Here is a 22,819-nt window from a genome sequence, read left to right as displayed (position 1 = left end):
TCCATTAGTCATATCCAACATGCAACACATATTTTGGGTAGAAAAATTAGGAAACGTGGGGCTAAATCGCGCAACTAGCTTTGGCTAGGGTAAGGGAGTGCCTTAGGCTTTGCCTTTGCCTTCTCCCTTATCAAATGTGACCCCCGATCCCTTTCTTTGGTTACGTAGACGTAAAAGTTCTTAAAAAGGGGTTTGTTTACTTTGCTTTTCAAAAATCACTTTTTGGGTGACTTGGTACACCCTAACTCTATACCAAGTGGCGACTCCATTTTCCATGCAAAAAACCCTTTTTGAACTCTGTTTGGCCAAATCGTCGCATTTTCAAGTCCCACGGCCTTTTATCTTCATTTTCACACACGCTCACATACATATCTCACACACTACTTTCACACATATCAAAAAAGTGGGGCGCGACACATAGGCTCTAAGTCATACAAGTACAAAATCAAGCTAGGAACATGTGCGGAAATGAAGGTTGAGTCAAGAAACAAAAGATAGATTTGACGTTGTTTTGCGTAACGGACACAACCAAGGCTACGCTTATCGGATTGGGGTGAAATTTATACCATTTCGAAGCTAAGACAAAGGTCTACAACTTTGATGAAGACCCCTCAGTCCAGTTTGTAGTGTATCTAAGTCAAAATTTCCATTTATAGAACCATAATCTCACATTCGGGCTAGTTAACCGCACTATGCGTAAACAACCATAACTCAGGCTACCGAATTCCAAACGAGGTGACTCTAGGGGCGTTGGAAAGCTAATACATAGTACTACAACTTTTGTGTTTTGGCTAAATTCTAGTTCAGTATGTATCAAGGTGAAAAGACATGATCAGATTGGTGCACTGTCAAAACTTTTCGCTGACTTTAATCTTATGGCAGTCAGGGTATTTCCATCTTGTCACAGGTTATGTTGCTCCGATTGAGCTGTAATTTTGTAGACAACTATAAAATATCATTCCCTACAACTTTTATGTTTTGTGATAAGGCTAGTTCAGCCTCTAACATGGCCAAACAGATGCGGGCAGACAGGGCAGATTACTACCATTGGAACCCTAAGCTGGAATTTGTACCCACAAACCAGAATTTTCTTTAAACCAAGTCAACTACCATCTAAACACTAGATATTTCATATATCAAAACTATCAAACCATGACTAATCATCAATCTTCATATTATGGCAGAAATTTCACCAAGAAAACTGAAATATCCATAAATCCACTACAACCCATGAAATTTTATCACAAAATTACTAATTCAACAACTATAACCACATATTGCCCATTAATTGAAGTAAAGAAGGAGTTTCTTGAAAATTTACCTTATCTCCCTAAGGAAGATGGTAGCTTAAGCTTTGTCCTCCAAAATAACTCCACAAACACCCTGAAAACCACATTACCTAGCACTTTTATGGTGGGTTTTGCAAAATTTCTGGTTGGAGTTCAATATGGAGCAAGAAATTGAAGTGAAAAATGAAGTTTCTCTCTCTTTCCTTCCCTCACAATTTTCGGCCAGCTTATGGAGAAGATGAAGATGGTCTTGGTCAAATTTTATGTTTAGTAAAGGTGGAGGAAAAATAGTCAAAGTCCAACCCCAACCAAATCGCGACACTTGGCACCTTTCGCTTTCAAACTTATCCTCTTGTCTCTCAATGGTAATCTATCTAACTAATCTCCAATTATCTCCTAGCACCTTGTAACATAATAACACTTAGCACAAAACTCACTTAGTCACCAAAATTATAACGCACTTCAAACTAACGTACACTAACTCATAATTTTAAAACTATACTTACTTATTAAATATATAAAAAATTTAATATTTCAAAGGACCGTATAAAAATATAGGCAAGGAAATAAAATATTGCTTAGAAAATGTGAAAATTTTCGGGTTCTCACAACTGTAAACTCAAAGTGCCCGTACCTCGAATTAAAGGCAGTCTTAGGTATATCTTTTTCCAAAATCCTTAGCTGATAATAACCCTGCTTGAGATCCAACTTTGAGAATACTACCGCCCCTTGCAATTGTCAAACAATTCATCAATGTGGGATAAATGGTACTTATTCTCAATGATAACGTCATTCAGGTCTCAGTAGTCTATGCACAATCTTAAACTCCCATCTTTCTTTTTAACAAACAACACCGGAGCTCCCCACGGAGAATCACTTTCTTTTATAAAGTCTCGCTCTAGCAAATCCTGTAATTGCAACTTCAGTTCCTTCAATTCAGCCGGAGCCATTCTATAGGGTGTCTTAGAGATTGGTGCTACTCCTGGAATCACATCAATTTTAAATGCTATCTCTCTTTTCGGCTGCAAAGATTCTAGTTCCTTTAAAAAAACATCTGGATACTCCTTAACTACTGTCATATCTTCTAACCTCACTTTATCACTAAGAGTATTTATAAGAAAAGTCAAATACCCTTGAGCTCCCTTACTCGAAATTTTTCTAGCTCGAATTTCTGAAATAAGGGCGGATGATGCTAGTCTACCCCTTACATCCAATTTTAGGGTTGCCTCTCCCGGAGTACACAGCTCTACCGTTTTCATCTTACAATTCAACTGAGTATGGTAGCAAGCTAACCAATCCATACCTAAGATGACATCGTACCCCTTAATAGCTAAGCTCATCAAATCGACCAATAGTTTTTGCTCTCCAACCCATATTTCCCAGTTTCTATACACCAAGTTAGCAATTAAACTTTGATCCCCAGTAGGCGTTCTAACTTCCAAGTCATAAGGTAACTTAATCGACTTCACATCTATCCCACTCATGAATTTAGGGTTTTACAAAAGAATGTGTTGCATCAGGGTCAATTAAAACCTTAGCTAAATGGTGGAAGATAGGAATCGTACCTTCAACCACCTCAGTGAAATCCGGAATCTGTTGATGGTCCAATGCGTAAACCCTAGCCGTCATCTTAGGTCGACTCCCCCCAACACTAGACTGCTTAGAGGCCGACTTCTCTGGCCATTGAGTACTACCTCCCTCCTTCGGCACACTTGGATAACTTGAGAGCTGGTGCTCGGCACTGCCACAGTACAAATACTTTCCCAATTTCCTCCAACATTCATTCTCTGTGTGGTTGGACTTACCACAGTAGCCACAAACAACTTGAGGAGCCACGCCCTGTCTACTGGGAGGTGTTCCTCTTGCTTGGCCTTACCCATTGCAACCTTCCCTTGATAAAGCCCCTCTTGATACTCCAGCGGTCCTTACTCCTCCCGCTCCTCTTCCTATTTTAGGAGGTGGGGTACTCTTATTTGCTTGTCCAGAAGGGTGAGTAGGAGCGCCCCTTTCTTGGCATGAAAATTTTTAACTTGCAGCCTTGCACTTTCAACTCTCTGCGCTTTCTCTAGGGTTTCAGTGAACGTAGAGATTTGGGCTGCTACCAACCTCTCTTGAATCTCCACATTAAATCCTTATACAAATCGTCTTATCCTTCTCCTTTCAGTGGCCACCAATTCTGAAGCTTACCTAGAAAGTTTAGTAAATCTCCCCTCATAATCTGCTACGCTAGAAGCCCCCTGTCTCAATTTTATGAATTCGTCCTCCCATTTCTCATGAATCAAGGGCGGGAGAAACTTCTCATTAAACTCTCTTATAAAGTTTTTCCAGATCCAAGGGGTCTGCGCTCTTTCCTATTTTTTCCTTATCACATCCCACCAAGCAGTGTTGCACCCTCAAATTGAAAGGTAGCAAAATTCACACGCCTCTTCTCGGTATAATCTAAGGCGGCGAATATATTGGTCATTCTCTCCAACCAGTTTTTCGTTAATTCTGGATCGGGTCCCCCAAGAAATTTAGGCTGAGCAAACTTCAAAAATCGCTCCAAGGTTCTATCCCCCCTCTCTCCTGAGCCCCGGGTTGGTTAACAGGTCCTGGACCCTGTCGCTCTACTAACCGTTCTAAGATATCCGTTATACGGTTAATGGCAGTTGCCACTTGGTTTTCCTCTACATTTCCTTGTCCTTGGCTCGGCCCAGTTGCTGGTCCTTGATCATTCCCATGGGCTTGGGGTCAACCCCACACCCTTGACCCCTTCCACTTCTTCGACTGTCCATAGTCTTAATTATGTCTAAAGGCATAGACGCAAAATAAATATACATAAGTAACGTAAAATGACACTTTAATCATGCAAGATGAAAATAAATAAGGAAGAAACCAAATGGTCGCATATAAACACAATTCATGGCATAGATTAGGAGTTATAGTACAATAAAGTCAGGCATATCAAAAGTAAATTCAAGTACTTCAAACGATAGGCCGCACAGTTAAGCAAAATACAATGGCCTTTGAACTAGCACCACCCCGACTAATCCCAATTACAAAAGTGTTAAAAGGTTCAACATTTCTAGCCTGTTCACAGCAGAACCGCTAGTTTGGACCTCCTCCTCTGGGTCCTCTCAACAGTGCCCTCATGGGCCGAGCTCTCAACTCCGTCTACTACCTCATTTATTAGCATAGTGGCGTCAGTTAAAATTCCAGCGGCTCGCTCCTTGACCTCCTCGACTACCCTAACTAGTCGAGCCCTAGTCCTCTGAACTTGGTCACGAGTGGCCATAGCTCTAACCCGCTCATCGATCACTGTCCCCTCAAGCTCCACGATCCTAGCACTTTGGGCCTCCGCTATAGCCCTCAGCTCCTCAACCTGCTCAAGTAGTGTCCTATTAGAAATCCATAACTGTCGGCGCTCATCATCAATGAACAGCACTAGATCATTAGGGTAGGCATGCGTCTCCCTACAGGAACAATGAGGGAACCTAGAGGAATGCGAGTATCGGACACGAGGTCCTCCACCAAGTACTCGATATCGAATAGGCCTAAGAGGCTCCGCATGACCATTAGCCTCTCCGTTACCATTAGTCGCATGACCTCCATTACCGTTCTCCATTCCTACAAAATAACCACAAAACTCAAGGTTAGAAACTTAAGGTCACTAATTCACTCAAACATCAACTTAAGGTATAACTAAGTTATCTCATTCGTATTCCCAAGAGTAAAACCTCTAAAATATCTCCCAAATAGATCTCTAAACCTAGGCTATGATACCAACTGTGACGACCCCACTTCTCCTTAGGGCAAACCCTACGGTATCGGCGGGCGGCCTGCTTAGCTCTCGCCAGGGTTCGATACGAATCAAATTTAAACTTAATGGTACACAACCAATAATAAAAGCCAATATAAAGAAAATCCGTGATGAGAACATGAAGATTTGGATTCCCTTCAAATTCAAGGAAATTCAATTGATGGTTGATGGTGCAATCGGGTTCAAGAATCATTGAAGATTTGTCATGCTTATTTCTTGTTATTTATTTAAGTAAGTTTCTAGCAATACTTGTTAGTTAGTCTTGAGTTATTAAGGGAAATAAAGGCTAAGGTCATGTTGACCATAGTTAAGCCAATTGAGTCAGTTAGTTTCCTATTCTAATTGAATTAGAGTTTTAGGAAAGTAGTTAATTGCTTCCAAATTTATTTAGGAAGTTCTGTCAAGTCAAATAAGGAAGCTTGTATTGTTTCCAATTTAGATTAGGGTTTTGAGTCTTGTAAGGCTATAAATAGCCAACTTTATTTAACTATTCAGGCACATGAGATTGAAGATGGATTAATAAAAAGAGAGTTGCCTCCTTTTATGGAGTTCCTTGATGGAACTTGAGTTTCTTCTTGAACAGTATCAAGTATTTAGCTTGGATACTTGTGGTGTTCAAGGCAAGATGATCACATCATCTTGTTCTTTCAAGCCAATAACCAATCCACTAGGTTTTTAGAGACGGGTTCTCTTTAGGTCTAGCAAGGTAGTTATTATTCCATAACCAATAACCAATCCACTAGGTTTTGAGAGACGGGTTCTCTTTAGGTCTAGTAAGGTAGTTATTGTTCCATAGCCTGATCAAGATAGATCTTTCCGCTACCTGATCAACTTGGTTCTTCAAGACAAGTTCTTGTTGGGTCGAGTTCGTATCAAGCCGCTTCCTCATATAATCATTCAAGTCTTATATCACGAATTTCCCAAAAGATACATCAAAAGTTTACCCCAAAATACAACCTTCCAAAGTTGACTAAACATTACATCCAAATTCTAATAAAAAAGTAATCAAATCAGCTTCTCCAAAATCTTTCCATCTGAGCTCCTGTTAAGGAAAACAAACTACAGGGGTGAGCTAAAGCTCAATGAGGTCAAGAAAAGTATGCAAACAAATAAGTTCAAGCAGCAATAAAGGTTACACAAAAGGAATGGCCATAACATTCAAGTTATTCACAAGGGAAAGTAAAACACAATCAATAAGGATACGAAAGCTCTCAGGAGCTAACTCCACACAGTTTGACCAAGGTCTTGATCCAAATATCCCACGTTGACTCCCGTCAACCGAGCAAGTACCAAATCCGCAGACTCCACTTTCATCAAATTCTGTCCACCGTTACACCCCCTACCGGGCCCGCACGTCAACTAGAAAATGCAATACTACTCGAGTATGCCAAGCAAGATCTCAAAAGATCAAGCAGTATAATTTTCTCATGGTTTACCAAGCTTCTTGACCAAGCCCATGCCAGCTCGAGTCGCAAGGTTAGCCAATGAGTTTTGGGCGTCCCCACAAGTATAAGTATAATTTGTCGACGAGATTCACTCCAATCGACATGCAAGTTCAAGTTCAATACAAGTCAAGTTCAAGTAAGTCAAATAACAAGTCAAGTAAAGGAGAGCGAGTGCGATAAAGTACACACTTGCCTCGTTAAGTCATGTTCACGTATACAAGCAAGATCAATCAAGTAGATACAACAATCCATGCACTTGACACTCAGCAAGTCAAAAGTAAGTGAGCAATTAAGGCCTTTAGTTGTCCTCACCGGGATCCCTTTCGAAACCCTCTTGAGCACCTGAAGAAATAGTGACCGACCATCACTCACATATACTCTGGATCACTTAACATTCAAGGAAGAAAATGCACTTGTTTAAAATTTAAGACAACGCCTTAAAAGAGCTTTAATCCATTAAAAATCGAGATTAAAAAATGAGTGTTTAAAGTCTCAAGGGCAACATGTATCATCCATGAAATCAAGTCTAAAATGGACTATCAATCTCACAAGGAAGAGGAAAGTTCATAAAAGTTCGTTTCTTAAGAAATCAGAAAATTTTAGTTTTACGCGACAAAACTTGAAAAATCAGATCTTGAGTTTGATAAGTCCAAAAATTGGAATTTTACACCGTTGGAAACTAGATTCATAGTACTAAAACTTTCCAGAATGCACTTTTCCAAGATTCCAACCAGAAACCATTCAAATCTCTGCTCAAAGTTGCTGTTTCATGAAAACAGGGCAAAACCAGTTCTTGTTTTTCAGCAAAAGTTTGGAAATTCGAAAAAATTCATAGTTATTGAATTAACCTCTGAAATTTAGAAAAAAACAAGATTTTCAAGTAAAGTTTCAAACACAACAAGCGGAACTAAATTCAGATTTTTGAACAGCAAGTTACAACAGTTTGAAGATGGCAAGATTTCACAGCCTGTTCAACAATTTTCTAGTTTCCAGCCTTGACATAGTTTTGAAATCAGATCATATCTAACTCTACACAAGTCCAAATTGCCAATGGTTTAAGGCGTTAGAAACTATATCCAAAATGCTTCAAATCATCAGAAAAGATGTCATTTTCAAACTCCTTTCACAAGTGAGACGAAATTGAGCCACAATATACAGTTTCCTAGTTTCTCTCGGGTAAACAGATAAAACAGGTCAGTCCATTTTGCCGATTCGGTACGGCTCACTCAAAATGAACTAGCAGGGGAATTTTATACCGTTGGAAAGCTCTTGGTGTCTAGTTTCAAATGCCATAAATGGCACTCGATTTCGACTTTAATACAAAGATTTTTGCTGAGACAAAGAACTACTGTTCGGCTACCCTGGCAGCAAATTTCCAGATTTCTACTTTTCACAAAACCCAAGTTTTATGCAACCAATTGAAGTGATTTTTGAAAGCCAATTTCCACACACATAATACAACATATAAAAAGCAATTTAGTACCTATATAATCAATAAAAATTTGAACTCCAAGCAAGACAACAAAACAGAAATTTAGGCCAGCTCTCTCAAGAGTTTTTCTCCAACTTCCTCTCCTCTTATCAAGCCCATATCAAGTCCCTCATCACATAAACAACAACAATTAAGTAAAAAGACCTCAAGTCAGCTACCTAAAGACCACCTCAAGTGTGACGCCCCCACTTCTCCTTAAGGCGAACCAAAGGGTATCCGCGGGACGCCTGCCCAACTCTCGCCAGGACTCGGTACAATCCATAATTCAAGACTAGAAATACTTCAAATAATTTCAATACATAATTAAAGTACTCCAAATATCTCACACTTACAATTAATCAGCTCTCAAGCTCAATACAACCCAAAAGAATATTTACTACAGCCATCTGCTGTAATACAACTTAAAGCCTTCAAACGAAAGCAATCTAGTACTATCATGAGCACTCTTGGTCTCGAACCCATTAAGGAAAACAAAATCGTGGAATGAGCTGCACAGCCCAGTGAGGTTCCAAGACACTCTAGCAGTTCTACTAAATCAAGTAATTGAGCATACCGCATGTATGGTTCAGGGTTGCACGTTGACATATGAACATGAGACAATTATCATTCTACGAGTAATTCGAGCATATCACAGGTATAGCACATTTGCATGAAACGATTATCATTATGTAAAATAAACACACATTGAAGGATACGGTGTTCCATTGGAACTATTTCGGTCAACTGCACCTTATAACTTCTGGTCCCCACGGTACTGTCTGGCCATCGCCTTATCCCTCCAGTGGTAATACTCGAGTATACCGAAACGGTGGCCCAAGGTTCCAACCTACCCGACCGAGCCCAGTCCTGGCTCGAGTAGGTCAGTAACCAAGGGTAGGGCCCAAGTTCAGCTTAGAGCTTACAACATGCACAAGTAATCAAATAACTTGGCGAACGGTAAAAATTTATTCTTTTGGTAGGTCGAGTGAGATAAAGTACACACTCGCCTTAAAATGGTGGACAATTTCATATGAGCAATTACTAGCAACAATTAACACATCAACACGTAAGCAATATTTGATAATTTCATGTGAACATGTAATTTACGGTAATCAAGTAATCAAGTACCAGGTAATCAAGTAGATAGGAAAACGGTAAGTAATTACGGTAAATGGTTAACGGTTGACGGTTAACGGTAGTAATCACGGTTAATTGGTAGACATTAGTCATTTTAATAGGCCGCCATTGGCCGTTTCTCACTTTACCACTTAAGAGTCGAGGAGGTTCACTCCAACCGACTTATGCAGCCAAAGCATAATTAATCACTTAAACACAAGGTTGCTGAAGATGAAGTAACCTTGCTGCCAGCATTCAAGAATATGCAATTCAAGTAGTTCATGTCGAGTAATTCAAATAGTCACGTAAATATGCTCTTCAAGCATTTCATATCTAGTAATTCAAGTATACCTTACTTAGATATGCATGAGTGTGGTAAATACTTAACATGTAGCACTTAACACTTAATGACCATGGGATAAGCATGTCATAGACTTATTCAAATTACGTACTCCTATATGGAACACTCACCTATTGAAACAAGAGAGTAAGCGCTCAAACAAGTGTTTAGGCGTCCGCTCCGAGTTCCTCTTGAAGATCCCCTTGAGTGTTTGAGCAAATAACAATTAACTATCACACACTATTACTTAAAATTCCCAATTATCACGGAAGGTCACACACTAGTACAATCTAGAAAATATCGCAATGATGAGCCTAAATTTCCTCGTAAAATCGAGGCCCAAGAGTGGAGTTCAAAAACTCAAGGATAATCCGATTTTTATCCTGAAAATCATTGGATGGAAACAAGTACATATAAATCATTTTCAAAATGAACGACTGAAGTCGAAAGTAAGGCTGCCACGTCACAATCCGGCCAAGAACTGGCCGAATATCTGGCCGGATTTAAGGCAGTGAAGAAACCCAATTTTTTTCAAAACTCACCACCAATCCGGCCAACTATCCAGCCAAGAACTGGCCGGATACACGGCTGGATTCTATGAAATTATTCCCACGCGGATTATTTTCAAAATGGCCAAAATTTTGATTTTTGGGGTATTCTTTGAAAAATCATAACTTACTCCCTGGTTGTCCAAAATTGGAAAATTTGGTACCGTTGGAAACGTCTTTTAAAGTAATAAAAGTTCCTAGAAGATACCTTTCCACAAATCTAAGTGGAAGGCATTCAAATTTTGGCTTGAAGTTGATAACTTGAGTTATCAAGACAGTTTTAAGTTGATTTTTGGCCAAATTTGAAAATTCGGCAAAATTCACTCAATTTGAACCCGCCTTTGCAATTTGGAACTCTGTTAGAGTTGCAATCCATGTTTAGAGCAAAATAAACGGAATGAGAATTAAAGTTTTGAGCACCAAGATATGGTGATCCAAAGTTACCAAAATTTCCTTGTTAAACAAGGGTTTCCCAAACTCAAATCATGAACTTTGGAAATCTAGTTGAACAACGAAACGAACTCAGAATAGCACCAAATTCAGCAGTATAATACTACCATATAGGAACTATTCCTCTGCCAATTTTCACAGAAAAATATGTACGGAAAGTTGGTTAACGAAACCGTTGAAATCACAAGAAATTCTAAGGCTAAGCTGCCTTTGAACTTCCGTTTTGCCGTTTCCAAACATTTGGTCAAGAAACATCTCAAACATGGTCCATTCCAGTAAGTAATGTCTAAAATATGTCCAAGGTACATTTGATAGGTGATTTACACTAAGAAGCTTCGGATAACAAGTCCCAAATCAATGTTAGTTTCAAATCTGTCCAAATGCATGGTATTCCTTCACAAGACCAGATTCGTATTTTGATCATAAATCACTCAATTCAACTCGGAATTGAGTATGGTTGATGGCGTTGAAAAATAGACTCATAAGGATATATTTTCTCAGAAGAAACTATTCTCAAAATCTGTCCATAACCAGCTCATTCGTGAGCATCAAGTTACAGCTCATGTGCTGCCTTCCAGGAAACAATGAAACAGGACAGCAATTTTCAAACGAGTGGTTTGGCTCACTCAGATGGAACCAGAATGTACATTTTATACCGTTGGAAATCTGGGAATGTCTAGTTTCCAGTGCCACAAACAGTACTCGATTTCGACATTGGAGTAAAAAGATATAGCCGAAACAAAAACACTGCCTGGGTGAATATGGGAATAGTTTCCAGATTTCTAAGCTTTCGTAAATCCAACATTTGGGTGACCAAATCAAGTTATTTTTCAATTAAAATTTTTACACACTCAATATAACATGTAAAAAACATAAGCAAGCCATTAGAACCTCAAATTTTGCACCAAAGTGCTCGAACAAAGCAGGGGCAAAATGGTCACTTTTGGTCATTGCACCATCCTTGAGTTTCTATTAACAACCCAACATTAATCCACTAGTTTAAGCACTAAATAAACATTATTACCATAAAAACATCATAAATCAGTCCATATATCCAAGGTGGGAGTTCATAGAGCCCACACAACCAAATTTTCCTCAAAATAATGCTACCCACTAACATGCATGAGTATATATGAGCACTAGAACTTCCATAAACCAAGTTTTCAAGATTTGATCGTTACCTACTTCACTTGGTGTGCAAAACAGAAATTTTCGTTCCCTCCTTGCTCCAAGAAAACCGTGAATAGCTCCCCCTTTTTTAGCTAGATACAATCTCCAAGTGTTCAACTAGGTGTAGTTCAATTTTGGTTTGATTTGGTTAATGATTTGTGCAAGATTTGGAGATGGAAAATTGAAGAGCTCTTGGGTTATTTTTGCAGCTTGATGGCCAGCCAAGAGAGACTAGGAGAGAGAGTGTATTGATCAAATGAAGCTTCCTTGAGAAGCTTTAACGTGTGGTCCAAAATGATTCAAAAGTCAACCCTCTCTCCCCGCGCTCACGCGCGCGTTTCGTGCTCGATTCCTCTCAGGTTTGTTTCACTTGTGCATTAAACCTCTAGTGCACTTCTATGCATACTATTATTATTCATTCTTAATAGTCTAGAAATAAAGGTCTTAAGTCCCTCAATTAAACCGTGCGTGTAAAAACGCGTATTTCCGATTTGTGCGCGATAAAGTGGAATTTCCAAGAAATTCTTATAACGATTGTACTATTAACTAATACTTGAGTACTTAAACATAAAAATATCCATTTTAAGACTAATGTATAAGTCTCTAATTTTTCGAGTTTATTATATTCTCAAATCGATCACTGTCTCCAAATGCGCATTCACTATTCTCACTAAACGAGTTTCCAAAAATTAATTTTCATAACAAGTCATTTTAAAAATACATGTAAGTCATAGTTCCATGTAATTGGATGTAAAAAGGTTAGAAAATAATATTCGAGGCAAACAGGCAATTAAATATTTAAATAAGCTCGTAACAGGAGTTTAAAATAAATGAATTTTGCGAGTCCTCGTGACTGTTCTTAATCTACTATTGATCATTCTTATTTTTTCAAAATTAATACACTCTCAATTTAAATATAGTTTTGAAAAACGTGTACTCGTTGTTTCGAACTAAACGAGTTTTCAAAAGTAACTTTTTCTAACAAAACGTTTTAAAAACATAAAAGAGGCATTTTTCCATATAAATGGATTTTAAATAGTTGAACTAAATAATTAATTAAACCAGTAAAATAAAATAAAATAGGGAAATTTTTGGGTCCTCACATCAAGACCACTAGTTTAGAATATAAAGCAAGAAATAAAAGTTCCTCAAGTCCTCTAGCCTAATATCTTGAGTAGGGTTTCAAACCCATGAAATTCAACCTCTATACTTGGTGAAATTTGAAAGATTAAAGGTGGATGAAGTGATTACCTCTTCAAGCTCTAAACCTTAGTTTAATGCAAGCCTTTTCACCACTACTTCACTAAGAAACACTACAAGGTTGCACCTTCCTTCAAGCTAGAGCGAGAATCCAAATGATTTGTTGGGTTGGTTGATGAAGAACAAGCAAGATTGAAGCAAAAGAATGAAGCTTTCTCTTCCCCATTTTCTTCCCTTGGTTCGGCCGAGAGAGAGAAATGGTGAGGGAGTGTTTGTGCTTTGATTTTGTGGAGGGAGAATGAAGAAAGACTAACCATAAGTTTTGTGCAAAAGTCAACTTTCAATAGTGGCTCAATAGTGCCTTGCACTACTACTTTCTTTCTTGTTTGATACACTTAACTACTAATCCTCCAAGGTACTTCCTCTAACACTACAATTACTCATACTTACTAGTTTAGTATTAAATCCTCAAATCTCCAACTAGTCGCGCCGGTGAAACTTTCGAGAAACTTTCGACGCACGCGCGATAAAAGCTTAATTTAAGAAAAATTCATGCAAAATAGTAAAATTAAATAACACTAGTGCAAAATAATTATAAAATAGACTAAAGTAAGAATAAAAACATGAGTCCTCACAATCTAGCCTTGATATGGACTTGTATGAAGATTTATAGCTTTAATATGACTTTTAGCTTCCAAATAAGAATTTTCAACTTTAGTTGCAAAATTCCAGCTTTGGAAGAGAATTTCCAGCTTAGTTATATATTGGTTATAGCTAATTTTGTGGCCAAAATAAGTACTCTATGTATATTATACCTTGTGAACTTGATTTGGGGCTGTCTTGTGGTGAAAATGAAGCCTTGAAAATGGTTGAAAATTAGAAAAAATGAGGGGAAGTGGTGCTGAAAATTTTTCCCACAGGAGACTTTGAGCAGTCTTGGGAAATCTGTTATATCTTGGTGTAGAAAAATTCAAATTGAGTTCTGTTTATTGCATTTGAAATTAGACTCATAGATATTTTAACTATGTAAAAATCAATGGTTGGTTCAACTCCTATAAATACCAGAAAATTTACAAAATTTCTTGAAAAATCATGACTGTTCTGTTTTGCACATGAGCCAACAGTGATTTTGAACTGAAAATTTGACTAACCTATGAATTGAATTTCATAAAGATGTCTTCCAGAGTCTATTAGTACTTCGAGTCTATTTTCTAATGGTTAAGTTTTGTGATTTTTCGACCAACAGAACTCAAGTTATATTTTTTCAAAGAATGTCGCCAAAGTTGAAAAATTTTGTCAAATGAATTGTATGGAACTTGGAAAATTTTGAGAAAACTTTTCTAGGTCTTAAACTTTAATTGGTGTGATTTTGGATGGTTTGTGGCCTTAAACAAGTGTATTTCATTGCCCTAGAATGCACTTGGACATTCTTCGATTGGCTTTCAAGTTTGTCTTTGAATTTTGTGTTTTGAGGGGCCGATTTTAGATAGGCTCATGGCTCATGATTAAGGCTCAAGTGAGCACCTTATTAACCTAAGTTTTGAATGATTGGACCATGACATCTTGTCTTGGTTACTTTTAGGGTTTAACAGTGGGAACGAGCACGACCCGAAGTCGAACGTTTAGCTTTGGTCTATTTTAAAAGGCGAGTGTTCCTTGCATGTGTGTGCTTTAAATGACTATGTGGAATGTCATCTGAATGTTAAATATGACGACCCATGTGATACACCGAATTTTAGGATAATATTTTTTTTAAAGCGGATATTAAGGTTTATTTATTTTGTTTTTGTTTTAAAACATTGTTTTGTTTTAAAGACTAGAAACCTTAAATTTTAATCAAAACCCTAGTTTTACTTGGGACTAAAAGGTTGTTATTTAATTGAATTTATGTATGACAATGCATGTTTATGATAGGTACTTATAATGGTTGGGTGATTAGTAAACTAATGAGGTGTAATTAAGCTTGTTGGATTACATTAAATTAGTGATCTATGGAGTTAATTGCAAAGATTAGAAGTTGTTGGGCCATAGTGTGAGCATTAGCAAAGTAAGTTTACTAGTAATCTTAAAGCTTCTAGGGTCTTCCCAAGCTCAATTTTGATTGGCGGAGAAAAAGTGTACTTTGACTTTGGCTTAAGTTGTTAGTAAATCAAAGAAAAACAAAGCCAAAAACTAAGAGGAAAAAAGAGAGAGAGGGCCGAGAGCTTCAAGGGAGGAACAAGAGAGAGTTTCAACTTTGGGTTCTTGATTTCTTGTTCAATCTTGCAAACTAATAGATAGATTCACCAAATAACCCATAAAAGTTGCTTAGGAAGGTGGATTGCTATCTTGGAGTGGAGTGTTTTGGTGGTTCAAGCTTCCTAGGCTGTTGTGCTTCTCCAAGTCTAGGTAAAGTTGGTATTAGTTCATGGTTGTGTTATTTATTGGTTTATAAGTGAAAGTTATGGCTTGTTTAGGTAGATTTCATGATTTTAGTGGTGGTTATAGTAAATTCCAGTTTTATAGTGTAATTTTCAGCTTTGGTTGTTGGAATGGATGGTTGTTCTTGGTGTTCATGTTGTAGTAATGCTTATGCTTAGTTTATGGAAGTGAATTCATGGTTAAAAATTGTTAGTTTTATGGCATATAAAATTCGGCCAGCAAGAAGGGTTTGAATTAGGGTTTTGGTTGATGAATTTATATGTAATCTTGTGTTTATGATGTAGTCGTAGCTTGTGTTGCGAAATTGTTGCAAATTTGGTGAAATTTCGCATGTAGCGGAAAGTTTAGCTCTTATTCAGAAAATTCCAGCCTTGAGTTAGGGATTTGAGTCAATTATTGAGTGGTTAGCTTGGCTAAGTAGGTATACGAAATGTTACAAGTGGAATGAATGCTAAATTGGTGTATGTCCGATTGCCGCAGAAGTTTTCAGCTTTGGTTTGGTAATTTCAGCATTTTGCTTAGGTGGTGATTGAAGAACTTAGCTTGGTATTGCTTTAATGGTAGCTTAAATGTTGGTTTATGATGTGTTTTTCTTGATTTGGTGTATTTGGTGTGTTGATTAGTACAAGTTAGTTATGAGTGAGAAACCAGAAATAAAACAGGGTTTGTCAAACCTATAACTTGGGTTTCGTTTTTCACTTTGATCCATATCAAATCAGTGGTTGCCCAAAACACGAAAATTTTAATTCTATGTTTCAGCTTTCCAACGCATCTGAAAACGTCACAATCGAAATTTTTGTAGCCTGAGTTATTGCCATTTGAATCCCGTTCTGACAAACAGACTGACAATGAAATTCTGGTTCTGTAATCTGCAATTTCGACCTAGATCAACTGAAAATTGGGTTGACTTGTCTTCATGAAAGTTGTAACCCTTTGTTTTAGTTTCAAAACGCTACCTAGTACAGCTTGATCCGATAACCACAACTCCAGTTATGGTCGAAACTGTGCAATCCATTTTCATACAGATTTCTATTGCGCGCACCGTTTTCATTTCCGCGCGCACACGCATTCATTTCTTTGCTGTTTTGGCCGTTTTAGTCCTTATTTCCATTATGATGGTTGTTCGACTGATAGTTGAGTATAATCTTCTATCACAGGTAGTGATGACCTGGACGGATTCGGTGGACCCGTATAAATTGCCTTGATTTGCGTGCTAGCTATTTTGGATGAGTAATTGGGTTTGTTTATGTAATAAATTATTAAAGTGCTTTGTATATGTTAAATGGATACTTAGGCGAAGGTGTACTTTATCTCACTCGACCTAAGCCCATTCTCTATTCTTGATTGAATATGTGAGGATATATGCCTTGTGTTGAAGTGAACCCCTTGTGTTGTGTGCTATTGGGGTGATTACATGATTTGAGTATTTTGTTGAGTACTTTGTTGAGAGATTGGATATCTCAGGGTTTAGTTCTAGCACGGTTCCAAGGGTAAACGGACTATTCGAGTTGGCCGGGGCTTGGTCGAAATCAGTTCTATGCTAATCTTGGGATTTTGTTCTTTGTTAAAGCAAAGTGATTTTGCTTTTGCTTGAGCTGCTATGTGCTGATGACTGGCCAACGGGGATTGATAAGGTGAATGGGGAAAGCAAGTGGAGTCTACGGACCATGAGTATTTTGGCTGACGGAGTGTCAACATGTGGTCAAACTCGGGGAATTGGACTGGCTTTGAAGCCACTCGTATCCTATTATTGTGATGTTACATTTCTATTTATTGATGTGAAATATCTTGGTTTATCTGTTTTTTTTGGATGTGATTTTACGTTTTACCCCGATTATTCACCAAGCATATAACTTACCCCATTCCATTTGTTTTCCTTAGCAGGGGATGACGCGAGGATCGCTCGGGAAGGTATATAGTATAGGTGACTATGGGTTTATAGAATAGTTGATTTTGCCCCAATACCTGTTATAAGTTGATTAGTAAGATGTATATATATTTGTTGTGGCGGTTATAGTTAGTAGCTTCTTTAGGGTTTATTTTCTGGTACTAGTAGTGTGTATGGTTTGATGTAGTAGTTTTATACAACTTGTGAAGACGTAAAAGTGTAAATAGAACTCTCTTTTAGTGTGAAATCTATTTTCTTGTTTTAGGTATCGAGTCCTAGCGCGAGCTAGGCAGACGATTCGCTACGCCCTTTGGTACGCCTCTAGGTACGGTGGGGTCGTCACAACCCCACCTTCCCCTAGGGCGTATCTAAGGGTTTTGGCGGACCGTCTGCCCAACTTTCGTCATGACTCACTCACTCCTTCAATCAATTCTCAAGATTAATCATTTAAGCTTCCAAAGTAACATTTAAGTTTTACAATTCAACCAAAATGCAAACTTATTTACAACCTAAAAGCCAAATGTATGATACAATGTCAAATGTCAAAATACATCCTATCAACCAAGAGTACAAGTACAAGAGTGTTATACACTCTAGGTCATACTTAATTGTTCCAGACCTCCATTCCTGTAAGGAAAATAAAAACTAAAAGAATGAACTAAAAGCCCAGTGAGGTTCCCAAACAAGCAATCAGATAGAGAAATCATGGAAGTATGGTATTTAACAGTTTGAACACTTTGCACAATAATAGACAGTCATTCAAGAAATAAACATTCATTCATTGGAAGGATATGTGCTTACTTGGAGCAATTCATTCAGTCGCCAACCATTTCCCTTATTCCTCTGCCATTTGAAAACATTTAACAGTGAAAACTCCTTCAGTATTCATTGTCACTCATTTATTGGTTTCATTGCATTGAATTTACTGGCCATTTCTCCACTAGACTTCATGGTAATACTCGAATATACCAAATATTGTCCCAGGGTTACCAGCCGCCCGATCGAGTCCACTTCTAGCAACGAAGGGCAAGGGCCTAGTTCAGCCAAAAGGCTTACATTCATGCACAAGTAACGTTCAATCACTTGATCATTTAAAATTCACATTCACTTAGGTCGAGTGCAATAAAGTACACACTCGTCCATTGAAAATCAATTTAAAAGTCATTGGAAAGCATTTAACATTCAAACAATCACTCACAAATATTCACATAGTCACTTATTGCACAAACATGCAAGGAACACTCACCACGGTACAAGTTCAAGTGTTCGCCTCATGTGCACTTTCGACCTCACCTCCACGTCCTAAAATCACATTTATAAAGTGTCATGAGATCTACTATGCCAAGTCACATTATTCCAAAAGAAAAATCAATCTCAAAATAGTTCAACAACTCCAACTTGAAGTTGGAAGTGAAAGTAAGGACAGTTTTAAGAAAACATAATTTTTCCCAGTTTTGCGCGACGCTATTGGAAAAATCATATCTCAAGTTTCTTAAGTCCAAAATTTATTGTTGAAAAATAGATTCAAAGGGCTACAATTTCTCAGAAGATACCTTTGCAAAATTCTGTCCACAATTCAGTCAAAATCCAATCTTAAGTGGTTGCTTTATCTAGTAGAAAGACAGAACAAGAATGGAAATTCAGTCAACTTTGAAAAATCACAGATATTCATAGGAATTGAAAAAAATTTTAAAATTTTCACGGTAGAAGAGCTATGAGTCTAGTTTCAAATGCAATAAACAGAACTCAATTTGGATTTTACTACACTAAGATATAACAGATTTCCCAAGACTGGTCAAGGTCTCCTGCAAAAATATTTTCAGTAGCACTTCCTTTGTGTTTACCAATTTTTCCACCCATTTCCATGGCATCAACTTCACCATAAAACAGCCCCAAATCAAGCACAAAAGTATAGGAAACAAAGGCCTCTTATGTTAGGCCTTAAAACCATCTAAATTAAGTGCATATCCATCACATAATCACCGTGATATCGAAGTTGGAAATCAAAATTCTAAGCTGGAAAATTCCTATTCTAAGCTGAAAATTCACAAACAAAACTAGAAATTCCTCAAGTAATGCCAAAATTGCATGTATAAGCTATAAAATCTTTATGACAGGTTTACAACTCCATAGTAAAGCTAGAAGTACTGAACAAAAGTTGGAAATAACCAATAAAAGCTGAATATAACAGCCCACAAGCTAAAACTACAAGATCAGCCCCAAAACTTTCTATAAACAAACCAAAACTCCCACCAAATGCAAGATTAAAGATATAAAGTAACTCTCAACCAAGAATACCTTCAATCCTCAAGCTGAGCAGCAAAATACAGCTTACTTTCTCTCTAAATAACTCCACTCCAACCCACATTTCTTCTATAAGGATCGAAGATAACCTAAAAGATGGGTGAATTAGATTGATTAAAAAGCTAATCAAGTTATGGGCACCTTTTGCTCAATATGAAATTTCTCCTTTTTTCTTAGTGATCACACAATGAATCAATCAATGAAAAAATAAAATCACTTGAGAGAAGTAGAAGATGTGAGGACCTGAATTTTTCCTATTTTTTAATTCTATTTTACTGGCTTATTGAATTATTTATTCAACCATTTTCTCCGAATAATTTATTTCAACCATTTTAAATGCATTTGCATGAAACAATGTCTCACTTATATTTTTAAAACGTCCTGTTAGCAAATTTAATTTTTCAGAGGCTCGTCCTGTAAGGAATTTGAATTGCTAAGTTCTCCTTTTTTGAATCTTCTTTTGTTGAGGATTCTCTTGAACGTTCTTGTGATGAGAGCAAGATCATTGTCATCAACCTTTACATCTTCTTCATCCAAGGAAGTCGAGTCATCTTCATCTTGAGAACCTTTTAGAGCAATATTCCTTCGTACCTTTGCATCCTCTTTCTCTTGCACCTTAGTTTTAAACTTCAACTGATAAGAGATTAAAGAATTAATAAGAGATTCAATAGGCATAGAATTCAATCTTTAGCCTCTTCAATAGCTGTCACCTTACTCTCCCAATCCTTGGACACAGCATTCAAGATTTTTCTATTTTTCTCTCCTAAGGATTATTCTTTTTCTAGCACCTCTAAATCCTTAATAAGATCATTAAATTTACAATACATTTTATCAATATTTTCATAGGGTTCCATCTTAAACGACTCATACTTAGTAATCAAGATAGATTTCTTTTGTTCCCTAACATTTTCACTACCTTCATGAATTTCTCTCAATTTATCCCAAATTTCTTTAGCTGACTTACAACCCTTGACTTTAATAGATTTATTTGAGTCTAAAGCATTATATAACACATTCATAGTTTTTGCATTTAAGATGAGATGATTTCTATCCTCTGCAGTCAATTCATTTCTTATTTTTTGTCTAGATCTATGAGTATTTTTATCTGCTATACAGGCATCATATGGACCTTCATTAACAATAAATCACAATTCAATATCAATCGATTGCAAGAAGATAATCATTCTTTCTTTCCAACTCACATAATTTGATCCATTAAACATTGGAGGTCTAATCACAGATTGTCCTTTAAAAAATATGACATTGTTGGTTGTCATTTTACTCTAAAGTCGCTTGAGCTTAATCTCTAGGAGGTCAAGTTCTGATACCAATTATAAGGATCGAAGACAACCTAAGAGGGGGGTGAATTAGGTTGATTAAAAAGCTAATCAAGTTATAGGCACCTTTTTGCTCAATATGAAATTTATCTTCTTTTCTTAGTGATCACACAATGAATCAATCAATGAAAGAAAAAATCACTTGAGAGAAGTAGAAGTTATAAGCTATTTAAAGATCACAAGATAACAATAAGTAAATGAGAAGAAAGGAATTTCAAACCAATTGACTACCAAACTTCTCTTGAACTTGAAGATCAATTCAAACAAACTTCTTCAAGTTGATGAAATACAACCAATCTTGTGTACAAAGGAAGGATCACTTCCTCCTTACCCCAAGCTCCACTTGGTCAAGGTACGAAGTTTTACTATCCCTCATGACAACCCTCACAGAGCTACACTATTGAAGTATTCACTCACAAATGAAAAGTTTACAATGTACTTCACACCACCAAGATTACAAATCTTCCTTGGAGAGTGTTTTCTCACTAAAATTACTCTATATCTTTTGTATCTTCAGTGTGCAAAAGTTATTTGAAGTTTCTGACCATGCTCTATTTATATGAGACCAAGAAAGTGCTTCATTAATACTTCCAATGGATAGAAGGCAGCTGAAGAGTCAACTAGCTGTTGGAAGTATCGGACGTCCGGTACTCCCGTTTCTTGCGTCCAACAGCAGGCAGTGAGCATGAGAGATTTTCTTCAATTCTTTCGGACGTCTGGTGTCTCTGATGCTTTGCGTCTGAAGTGTTGCACAGTTTATCGGACGTACGGTATCACTGATATATGCATTCGAAAGAGGTAAGTGAGTAAGGTGGAATGTCTTAATTCTTTCGGACATCCGGTGATGGAGTTCTTCATGCGTCCTAAGTGCTGTGCACTTTATTGGACGTCCGGTCCTGTCTTCACAAGCGTCCGATAGCTTTTAGCTTCCTTTGTCTCTTTCAATTACACTTGATCTTGAATCATATTTGCTTCATGACTGAAAATATTTCTTGAAGGGATATTAGTATCATCCAATTGTTTTGTAAACATCAAAATTTAGGGACCAAGATTAACATCTTCCTTGTGGTAACTTCCTATGAATTGGTTTTGGATTGGAGGTTGATTTCCTACTAATTCTAGCTTGGAATCAAAGTGAAATTAGAGAAGCTTTTCTTTCTTTTCTTGTCTCTAAGGTTCGACCAAAATGAGGGGAAAGATGATGAAATGTTGGTGAAAAATTCAAGATAAATACTAGGGAGGTCTTTGGCCGAAGGTGGTGTTGATTGCCAAAACTTGGCTTTCCCTCAATTTTTCTTTATTTTGCCTTCTTTTTCCCTCTTTTCTAGTCAACAATTTCGGCCATCCTAGGGAAGAAATTAGGGAAAGAAAAAATGAAATAAAAAAAAAGATTAGGGTAAGAAAATATTGGTCAAATGGTGTACTTAACCAGTAACAAACAACGCACGTCGGTTCAAAGCTATTTCCTTAACTCTCTTGTACTTTTGTTTTAACTTATGATTCACTAACTTACTCTTAACACTTTTAATCACATACTTTCTTTTACTTAATACCCGCTCTTATCCATCAAATTTAGCACACACACCTCACTGATTGATCACACTACTAAAATGCATCAAAACCATAACTTACTCTAACTTTAAAAGTAAAAATAAAACTCTCAACTTTATTGTTTATTACAACTATTAAGGGAAGTAATTAGTATTAAAGAAATTATAAATTAACTTATTCAAAATAAAAGAGACTTATAAGAAAAAAATATAAGCAAATTTTCAAGTCCTCACATTAAATGCTTTCCAGTGATTGTTAAATGGATTTTCGATGAGCGAGTGTGTACTTTATCACACTCGATCCAAGCAAAAATGAATTTTCAATGATTGAATGTTACTTGTGCATGATGTAAGCCTTTTGACTGAACTGGGCCCTTGCCCTTCATTGCCAGTCGACTCGAGCTAGAAACTTACTTGGTCGGGCGGCTGGTTACCCTAGGACAATGTTTGGTGTACTCGAGTATTACCACTATAAGGATTGAAGACAACCT

The sequence above is a fragment of the Coffea eugenioides genome, chromosome 6, assembly GCF_003713205.1.
Source record: "Coffea eugenioides isolate CCC68of chromosome 6, Ceug_1.0, whole genome shotgun sequence".
Lineage (NCBI taxonomy): Eukaryota > Viridiplantae > Streptophyta > Magnoliopsida > Gentianales > Rubiaceae > Coffea > Coffea eugenioides.
The sequence above is the reverse complement of the archived record's forward strand: the minus strand, read 5'-3'. Positions refer to the sequence as shown.